This window comes from Tamandua tetradactyla, chromosome 3 (assembly GCF_023851605.1).
Source record: "Tamandua tetradactyla isolate mTamTet1 chromosome 3, mTamTet1.pri, whole genome shotgun sequence".
Lineage (NCBI taxonomy): Eukaryota > Metazoa > Chordata > Mammalia > Pilosa > Myrmecophagidae > Tamandua > Tamandua tetradactyla.
In genome coordinates, this window is record NC_135329.1 from 57,644,187 (window position 1) to 57,654,229 (window position 10,043).

The window sequence follows — 10,043 nt, forward strand, 5'->3', positions numbered from 1 at the left end:
GCTGACCTTGCAGAGCTTTGCGGGGTTGAGATGCAGAGGCCAAAAAGCAGTACTAATAATGGGAAGTTAAGTTTAGGTCAGGAGACAAGGGAGAAAATCTGAAAGCACACAGCAGAAGGCCTGGCTGGCTAAGGCAGCATGGTGCTGTGTGGTGAAGCTTTCTGCTGTGATTGAAATACTCTAGACCTGCACTTTCAATACAGTGGCCACAAGCTACATGTGGTTATTGAACACTTGAAATGTGGCTAGTACAAATAAGGAAATGAATTTTCAATTGGATTTCATTTTTATGGCTTTATTGAGATATAATTCATATATCATGCAATGCACAATAAATTTAAAGTGGACAATTTATGGTTTTTAGCATATCCAGATTTGTACAACCATTGTCACAAATTCTTTGAATTTTCATATGAATTATAGGATCAGTTTGAACATTTTTGCAAAGAAAAGGCCAGCTAGGATTTTGATAGAAATTGGTTCAAATCTGTAAACCCATTTGGAAACATCTTCACAATATTGTCTTCTGATCCATGATTCCATTTATTTAGGTCTTTAATTTCAACTTTCTAATTTACAGAGTATATCTTTTACACTCTTTTTTTTATATTTTTCTTAAGTACTTTATACTTTCTGATGTTATTGCAATGGAGTTATTTCCTTTATTTCATTTCTGATTTGTTCATTGCAAGTATACAGAAATACAATGCACTCTTTCATATTAAACATATATCCTACAACATTATTGAACTTCATTAAGTTCTAATAGTGTTTTAGTGGATTTCTCAGTATGTTCTATAAATAATGTCATAGCATCTACAAATACAAATAGTTGCACTTCTTCCTTTCCAATCTGGATTCCTATTAGTTTTATCTTCCTAATTGCCCTAACTAGAATTATACCTTCTTTTTTTTTAATTAGAAAAATTATAGGTTTACAGAAAACTCACACATAACCTAGAGGTCTGAGATACCATCTGTGGTGGTTTGAAGATATATGTACCCCCCAAAAAACATGTTCTTAAACCTACTCCATTCCTGAGGGGCGAACTCATTGTAAGTAGGATAAGGGTGCTTCAGTTTAGGTGTTACCCACTTTAATCAGGATGATTCTTAATCCTATTACTGGAGTCCTTTATAAACAGAATGAAATTAGGACAGAGAATGAGAAAAACATGGGAAGTAAGAAGCTAAACATCAACAGAACCCAGAAGAGAAGGAAGAGACTAGGTAACACTGCAATGTGCCTGGCCATCTGACAAGCTAATAGCCACGGATTACCAGCAGCCAGCCCCAGAATGCCAGTCTTCAGAAAGAGAGACTCACCTTAATGATGACTTTATTTGGATTTGGTTTTAACCTCAAAACCATGAGCAAATGCATTCCTGTTGTTTAAACCAATCCATTTCATGTTATTTGCTCAAGCAGTCCAGAAAACCAAAACACTGCCCTATCATTAACACCTTGCATTAGTGTGGTACCTTTGGTACAACTGATGAAAAACTTTTTTTTAAATTGTACTACAAAATAGTCCGTGGTTTACTTTATACCTAGATGTGGGATTGCCAGGTCATATGCTAATTCTATATTTAACTTTCTGAGGAATTGCCAAACTGTCTTCCATAGTGGCTGCACCATTTTATATTCCTGCCAGCAATGAATGAGTATTCCTATTTCTCCACATCCTCTCCAAAGCTTGTAATTTTCCATTTTTTTTAATAGCAGCCAATCTAGTGGGTATGAAATGGATCTGATTGTGGTTTTGATTTTCATCTTCCTAATGGCAAATGATCTGTTCATCCTTTTTGGGGGGGCCATTTGCATATCTTCTTTGGAAAGATGTCAATTTAAGTCTTTTACCCATTTTTCTCCATTTTTTTTTCTTCTTTATTTGAGAAGTTCTGGGTTTACAGAACAATCAAGTTTAAAGTATCGGATTTCCATACACTACCACACCACCAACACCTTGCATTCATATGTAATAGTTCTTACAATTGACAATAGCAAATTTTATTATTTTACTATTAGTTAAAGAGCGTGGTTTAACATAGGGTTCACTGTGTAATGTAGTTCTATGGATTTTCCCTTAATTTTTATTCTGTCACCATATGTAAAATCTAACATTTCCCCTTTTAATTATATTCAGATATATATTTCAGCACTGTTAATTGCATTAAAAAATATGGAACATTTCACAAATTTGTATGTCATCGTTGTTCAGGAGCCATGCTAATTTTCTATGTATCATTTTAATTTTAATATTTGTGCCACTGAAGCAAGCACTGCCCATTTTTAAATTGGGTTGTTTTTCTTCTTGTTGGTGAGTAGTAGGATATTTTTTATATATTCTGGATATTAAACCCTTATCAGATATGAGGTTTCCAAATATTTTCTCCTATTCTGTAGGCTGCCTTTTCTTTCATGAAGCCTTTTGACACACAAAAGGTTTTTATTTTGATGAGGTTCCCATTTGTCTATCCTTTTTGCTGCTTGTGCTTTGGATGTGAAGCCTAAGAAACCATTGTCTACACCAGGTCCTGACAATGCCTTCCTATAGGGGTATTAGAGTTCTGTCTCTTATATTTAGGTTTTTGATCCATTTTTAGTTGAAATTTGTATGTAGTGTGAGGTAGGGCCCCCGTTCATTCTTTTGCGCATGCACATCCAGTTTTCCAAGCAGCATTTGTTGAAGAAACTATTCTTTCCATATTGAGTGGACTTGGCAACCTTGTCAAAAATCACTTGACCAGTGGCAGAATTCTTGCCTGCCATGCCAGAGACCCAAGTTCAATTCCCAGTGCCTGCCCATGAAAAAAAAAAATCACTTGGCCAAAAATGTGAGGGTTATATCTGAACTCTCTCAATTTTATTCCATTGGTTTATATGTCTGTCCTTACACCATTGCCATGCTGTTTTGATTAGTATGGCTTTCTAATAAGTTTTAAGATCAGGAAGTGTGAGTCTTTTAACTATAGTATTCTTTTTCAAGATGTCTTTCGCTATTTAAGACCCCTTACAATTGCACTAATCTTAAGTTTGAAGATTAGCTTTTCCATTCCTGCAAGGAAAGCTGTTGAAATTTTTATTGGGATTGCCTTAAATTTATAAATTGCTTTGCATAGAATGGTGCAGTGATTTGAAGCTATTATGTACCCCAGAAAAGGTCATGTTCTTTTATTCATTCCTGTGGGTACAGACCTATAGCAGGTGGGATCTTTTGGTTAGGTTATTTCAATTGAATAGTTGGCCCATGGTGGGTTTTTAGTCCTTTTACTGGAATCCTTTATAAGAGGAGAAAGTACATTCAGAAGCTAGAAAGATGAAAATTAAGAGAAGTTCACAGAGAAAAGCCCTGGAAAATTTAGGAGAGGACCCACAGAAGCTCAGAGAGGAAGCACTGGAACCAGAAGCTGAAAGCAATGAAGTCTGGGAATGAAGGACCAGCAGACACTGGCCATGTGCTTCCTATATGACAGGGGTGTCCTGGATGCCAGCAGTCTGTCTTTAAAATCCAGGTATCATCCTGTGATGCCTTGAGTTGGATATTTTCACAGCCTAAGAACTCTAAGTTGTAAGTTATTAAATCCCCATTGTAAAAGCCAACCCAGTTCTGGTATATTGCATTCCTGCAGCTTTAGCAAACCAAAACAGACATCTTAACAATATCTTCCAATCCCTGAGCATGGAATATCCTTCCATTTATTTAGGTCTTTGATTTCTTTTATCAATGGTTTATAGTTTGTCTGTAAAAGTCCTTTACAACACTGGTAGATTTAATCTTAGATATTTGATTCTTTTAGTTACTTCTGGAAATGGAATTTTTTCTTGATTCCCTCCTCAGATTGTTCATTTTACCCATACATAAAAACACTACTGATTTGGGGTGTGGCTCTTGTCCCCCATCACTTTGCTGAATTCATTTACTAGTTCTAGTAGCTTACGTTGTGGATTTTTCAGGATTTTCTGTATATAGGATCATGTCAGTTGCAAAGACGGAACATTTTATTTCTTCTTTTCAAATTTGGTTACATTTTCTACCTTTCTCTTGCCTAACTGCTCCAGCTAGAACTTTCAGTACAATGTTGAAAAATAGTATAGACAGTGCAGTCCTTATCTTGTCCCTGTTCTTAGAGGAAAAGTTTTCAATCTTTCCCTATTGTGTATGATATCAGCTGTGGGTTTTTTACATATGCCTTTTGTCAAATTGGGTAAATTTCCTTCTCTTCCTTGTTCCCTAGGTATGTTTATCAAAAAGAGGTGCTAAATTCTGTCAAATGGCATGTCTGTGTCAACTGAGATGATCATGTGATTTTTCTTCTTCATTCTGTTACTGTGGTATATTACATTAGTTGATTTTCTTATGTTGAACCAGCCTCGCATACCTGGGATAGATCCCACTTGATAATGGTATATCATTCTTGTGACGGGCTTTTGGATTGGTCTGCTAGTATTTGATTGAGGATTTTTCATAAGGGATATTGGTCTGTAATTTCTTTTCTGGTAGCATATTTATTAGGCTTTGATATAAAGGTAATATTTACCATATAGAATGAGTTATGGAGTGTTCACTCCTTTTCATTTTTTGGAAGAGTTTGAACAGGATTAATGTTAATTCTTCTTGGAATGTTTGGTGAAATCACCTATGAAACCATTTGGTCTTGAACTTTCTTTCTCTTTACTAGCTATTGTTTTTCAGAGATCTTCTATTTCTTCTTGGGTCTTGTAGGTAGTTTCTGTGATTATAGAAATTTGTTCATTTTATCTTGGTTATCTATTTTATTGGCATGAAGTTGTTCATAGTATCTTCTTATAGTCCTTTTTTCCTTTGGGGTCAATAATAATGTCCTCCTTTCATTTCTGATTGTAGTTATTTGAATTCTCTTTATTTTTTCCTTGTCAGTGTAGCTAAAGTTTTGTCAATATTCATCTTTTCAAAGACTAACCTTTGGTTTTGCTGATTCTATCTATTATTTTTTTTAATTCTCTTTCATTTATCCACTATAATTTTTGTTATTTCCTTCCTTCTGCTTGCTTCGGGTTTCCACATCCTCCAAATCTCTGATTTGAGATCTTTCTTCTTTTTTAATGGAAGCATTAAAGCTATAAATTGTCCTCACAGCACTGCCTTTGCTGCATACCCTACATTTCAGTATGTTGTATTATCATTGTCATTCATCTCAAGATATTTCCTAATTTCTCTTGCAATTTTTTCTTTGACACATTGGTTGTTTCAGAGTACATTGTTTAATTGTTATATATTTGTGAATTTTCCATTTCTTCCTCTGTTATAGCATTTTAGCTTTATACCATATGGTTGGAGAAGATATATCGTATGATATCAGTATCTTTCTAATTTATTGAGACTTTTGTGACTTAACATATGATCTATTTTGTGACCTAACAATATGGTCTCTTCAGGAGAATGATCCATGTGCATTAGCAAAGAATGTATTCTGTTGCTTTGGGGTGTTCTATATATGTCCGTCAGGTCTAGTTAGTTTGATATTCTATCTAGCTGTTTTATCCATTTTTGAAAGTGGTGTACTGAAGTCTCTTTCCATTAGTGTAGAGCCATCTATTCCTCCTTCAAATCTGTCAATATTTACTCCATATGTTGTGGGGCTCTGCTGTTAGTTGCATCTATATTTATAACTGTTACGTCTTCTTTTTCCTTGGCCCCTTTATCAATATATAGTGACCTTCTTAGTCTCTCATAATAGTTTTTGTCTCAGCATCTATTTTATTTGATATTAGTGTAACTATCCCAGGTCTCTTTTGGTAATTGTTTTCATGATGTATTTTTTTCTCTATCCCTTCGTTTTCAACCTACTTGTGTATTTGAATTAAGATAAGTTTCTTATAAGCAGCATATAGTTGAATCATGTTTTTTATCCATTCTGCCAATCTCCACCTTTTGATTGGTGGGTTTAATTCATTCACATTTAAAGTAACTGTTGATAATGCAGGACTTTCTTCTGACATTTTTCTATTTTGTCCCTGTAAGTCTATATATTTTTTGGACCCTCAATTATTCCATTAATGCCTACTTTTGTATTTATTTGATATTTTGTATTGTACCATAATGGGCCCCTTTCCTTTCTTTTTTGCAGATATTCTTCTTTTATTTTATTTGTGGTTACCATGGAGTTAAAATTCCACACCCTAACTACATAACAATATTATTTTCTTTTATTAGAGAAGTTGTATGTTTACAGAACAATCATGAATTAAATATACCACCCCATCATCAATGCATTTGTTACAATTGATGATAGCACATTTTTATTATTTTACTATTAGCTAAAGGCCATATTTTAACTTATGGTTCATCGTGTAGTGTAATTCCATGAATTAAATTTGTTTAAAATTCTGGTACCATATATACAGTCTAATATTTCCCCCCTTTTAATCCTATTCAGATGCTGTTAGCTGCATTCACAATTTTGTGCTAACATCATCCCCATCCATTACCAGAACATTTCTATCATTCCAATTAGGTATCCTGCACTAAAACAATAATTTTTTATTTGAAATCAACTTAACTTCAACAACATATACACATACTGTTCCTATACTCCTCCAACCCCATTGTCTTTTGTACTTGTTGCAAATTATATCTTTATACATTATGGTGGTTTAGAGTTGTATGTACCCCAGAAAAACATGCTACTTCAGTTAATGTGTGGCCCACCTCAATCAGAAGGGGTCTTAATCTTATTACTGTAGTCCTTTATAAGTAGAATGAAATTCAGATAGAGAAATAGAAAGTCACAAGAAGCAAGAAGCTGAAATTCAGTGGGAGATCTGAGAGGCCAGGAGAGGCTGCCATGTGCCATTGCCCATGTGACAGAGGAGCTAAGAGCTAAGGATCACCATCAGCCAATCCCAGAATGCCACAGTCCTTGGTGGGAAAGCAATGCCTTGATGATGCCTTTATTTACACCTTTTTCCTGACCTCAAAACTGTGACCCACTAAATTCCCATTGTTTCGGTCATCCCTTTGCATGGTATTTGTTTAAGCAGCCTAGGAAACTACAACATATATTGTATATCTAAAATCAGGGAATTAACATTACTTTTTATGCATTTGCATTTTAGCACCTATAAGAAGAAGTGGTGTTACACACCTAAAAATACAATGCAACAGTACTGACATTTATAATTACCAATATAATTACCCTTAACCAGGGGCCTTTATTTCTCTGTGCCACTTTGGATCACTGTTTAGTGTCCTTTCCTTTCAACCTGAAGAACATCCTTTAGCGTTTCTTATTGGTCTAGTAGTGATGAACTCCATCAGCTTTTGTTTATCTTGGAATGTCTTAAACTCTCCCTCATTAATGAAAGAAGTCTCAAAAGATGTAAAATCAATGGTTGGCAATTATTTCCTTTCAATGCTTTAAGTATATGGTCCCACTGCTTTCTTGCCTCCAGGGTTTCTGATGAGAAATCAGCACTTACTCTAATTAGGATTCACTTATCACATTAATTTCCTCTTGAAGCTTCCAGAACTCTCTACTTGTCCTTTTTATTCATCAGGTGGCTACTATTGTCTGGACATATTGTCCTTCAGATTTATCCATTTGGTGTTCTTTGGGCTTCTTGGAGTGTGCATCATGCTTTTTTGCTAAGTTTGATACACTTTCTGTCATTATTTCCTTGAATATATCTTCTGCCCCTTTCTCTCTTTCCTCACTTTCTGGAATTCCCATAACATGTATATGGTAGGCTTGATGGTTGCTCATATGTCTCTTAGGCTATTTTCACTTTTTTTTTCTTTCTGCTCCTGAGCTTGACTCATTTCAATTATCTTGTCTTTGAGTTCACCAACTATTTCTTCTGCCAAAAACTCCAAAGAACAGAGTGGATCTTGAATCCCTCCTGGTAATTTTTCATTCCAGCTATTATGGTCTTCAATTTCAATAGTGCTGTTTGCTTCCTTTTTAAAATGTCTATCTCTTTTTCAAGATTCTCATATTATTCACTCATTGTTTTCTTGATTTCCTTTAGTTCTTTCTCTATATGATCCTTCATTTCCTTAAGTTTATTGCAGATCTTTTCTGTTTTAATCTTTGTCTGGTATGTCCACGGTCTGCTCTTCTCCATTATGTTCTCTGGTTGTTTTTTATTTATCCTTTCCCTTTGGATGGGCCATTTCCTGTGTCTTTGTCTTGTAATTTTTTGTTACACAAAGTACATGTTAGTATTTTAAAGTGTTAGTTCTGGGATTTAGTCCTGAGCTGTCTTTTCCTTGAGTTTGTGTCCAGCTAGCAATATGCTAGAGATTTACATGAGTGCCAGGAGCTAACAAAACCAAATGACTCAATGCAGAAAAACACCTTTCATAGTCTTTGCATATTGGCTTTACCTTGGCCAGTGCTCTCTTTCAGTGTTCAGTCCTCTATCAGGAAGACCAGCCCAAGGTGAATGCAAAGTACAGCACCCTTCCTATCTTTTCTGAACCGATGTCTTGTCCTGGGCTTTACTTGCTAATGGCCTTTAGATTCCCTTAATTACATGAATTTGAATGTTCCCTCTATTCCCTAGAAAGCAAATCTTCTCCCTCTCTTAGGTGTTCCTCAACAGAACTTAAAGCAGATAAGCATTTAGTCCAGGTCATCAAAGTCAATTGTTTCTTACACTTCTTTCACTGTTCCAGGATGCTTTTTCCTGGAGAACAAATTCTGGGATGGGGTGGGGGAACAAGCCATAGAGGAGTTTCCTAGGTCAGTTTTTCTTATCCAGAGCAAGGCCAGGCACTCACAATGGACGTGCAGGCTGACTCCACAAGCAATAGGGAATGGCAGAAGGAGGGGCCAGCAACGGTGCCATGAGTTTCCTCTATGGCTTTTGAAGTTGCATTTTCTTGTTCAGCATATTCCCAATAAATGCAGCCCTTTAACTGTTTTCCACAGTTTTGAGGAGGTTACTATCTTTAAGATTCCTCTGCCACTTTTTCCCAAGGTCAGTTGAAACAATACCACCCTGAGAGCTGAGCACCCAGCTATCTGAAGTAGCTGATCAAAAACAGTAATCTGTGATTGAACCACATCTCCCTGAATCATGGGGAACAGGTCTTTATATCCTGGCACCAGAAAGCTGCACCTGGAGTCAGGTTGAGGACCTTACTCCTGCCTGCTGAGGCTGAAGGATGGGTAACAGCAGCAGCTGCAGAAAGTAAAATTCACCAGCTATTACCAGCAGTCTCCCCTGGATGCTGCCCAGTGTCCTACTAGGCTCCAGAGTTCTAAAATGTTTGATTTAAACAGTTCCTGCCTGTTCAATGGTTGTTTAGTGGAGGGACTGATTCCCGGAGCTTCCTGCTCTGCCATCATCCCACAATCCTCTTGTGTGTACTTTTAATTAATTCAATTTTAAATATCCTTATGTGACCAGTGGCTACCATATTGAATAGCACAGTATCTGAGGAAGCTGAGCCAGGTCAAGGAAGTGCAGAATGTAAGGAATGTGGGAATGGGCTATCTAGGCAGACAGAGCAGCAGCTGCACAGACAGATGCAGGAAAGACCCGCCCCCCCGCCATGGGTCCCAGGCACACTGAGCAAATAGCACCAACACAGCACTGCATTGGCCTTCTTGCACTTAGCACACTCTTCCCTCTGCCTTCCCACTGCCTCCACTCATCACTCCTCACTGGGCTCATTCTTTCCCATCCTTCCAAGCTCAGTCCTCAGTGTTGCTGCCACCTCTAGGCTGCCTCCCCGGGCTGCTCTCCTCCTTCTCCTTCCCCCCAGGGGTCAGGGTCACTCCTGTGTACTCACAATACGTTCTGCTGTCCTGTGGCACAGGGTGATTTTATACACTGTAGGCTTGTCCACCCCACCCCCAGGCCCCAACACTGAATTTTTCATCTCTCTGACCACCCAGTGCAGAGCCCAGCATCCAGGGGCTCAGCAGATGTTTGTACAGGGAAAGAATGAGAGAATGCTTCCATTGTGTACAAACATAATCCACACAGTTTAAAAGGCTGCAGGCATCTTCATAGTGTGTGATATACCTTAATTTGCTCTGCCATCTCACAGT

At 37.0% G+C, this 10,043-nt stretch overlaps 1 non-coding gene across 1 annotated transcript; it reads right to left on the reverse strand.

Moving 5' to 3' along the window:
* Nucleotides 1–2,176: 2,176 nt before the first annotated feature.
* LOC143678475 (U6 spliceosomal RNA) lies at nucleotides 2,177–2,283 on the reverse strand. The gene has a single exon (XR_013173282.1). It is a non-coding gene; the product is annotated as a U6 spliceosomal RNA (small nuclear RNA).
* Nucleotides 2,284–10,043: the final 7,760 nt, after the last annotated feature.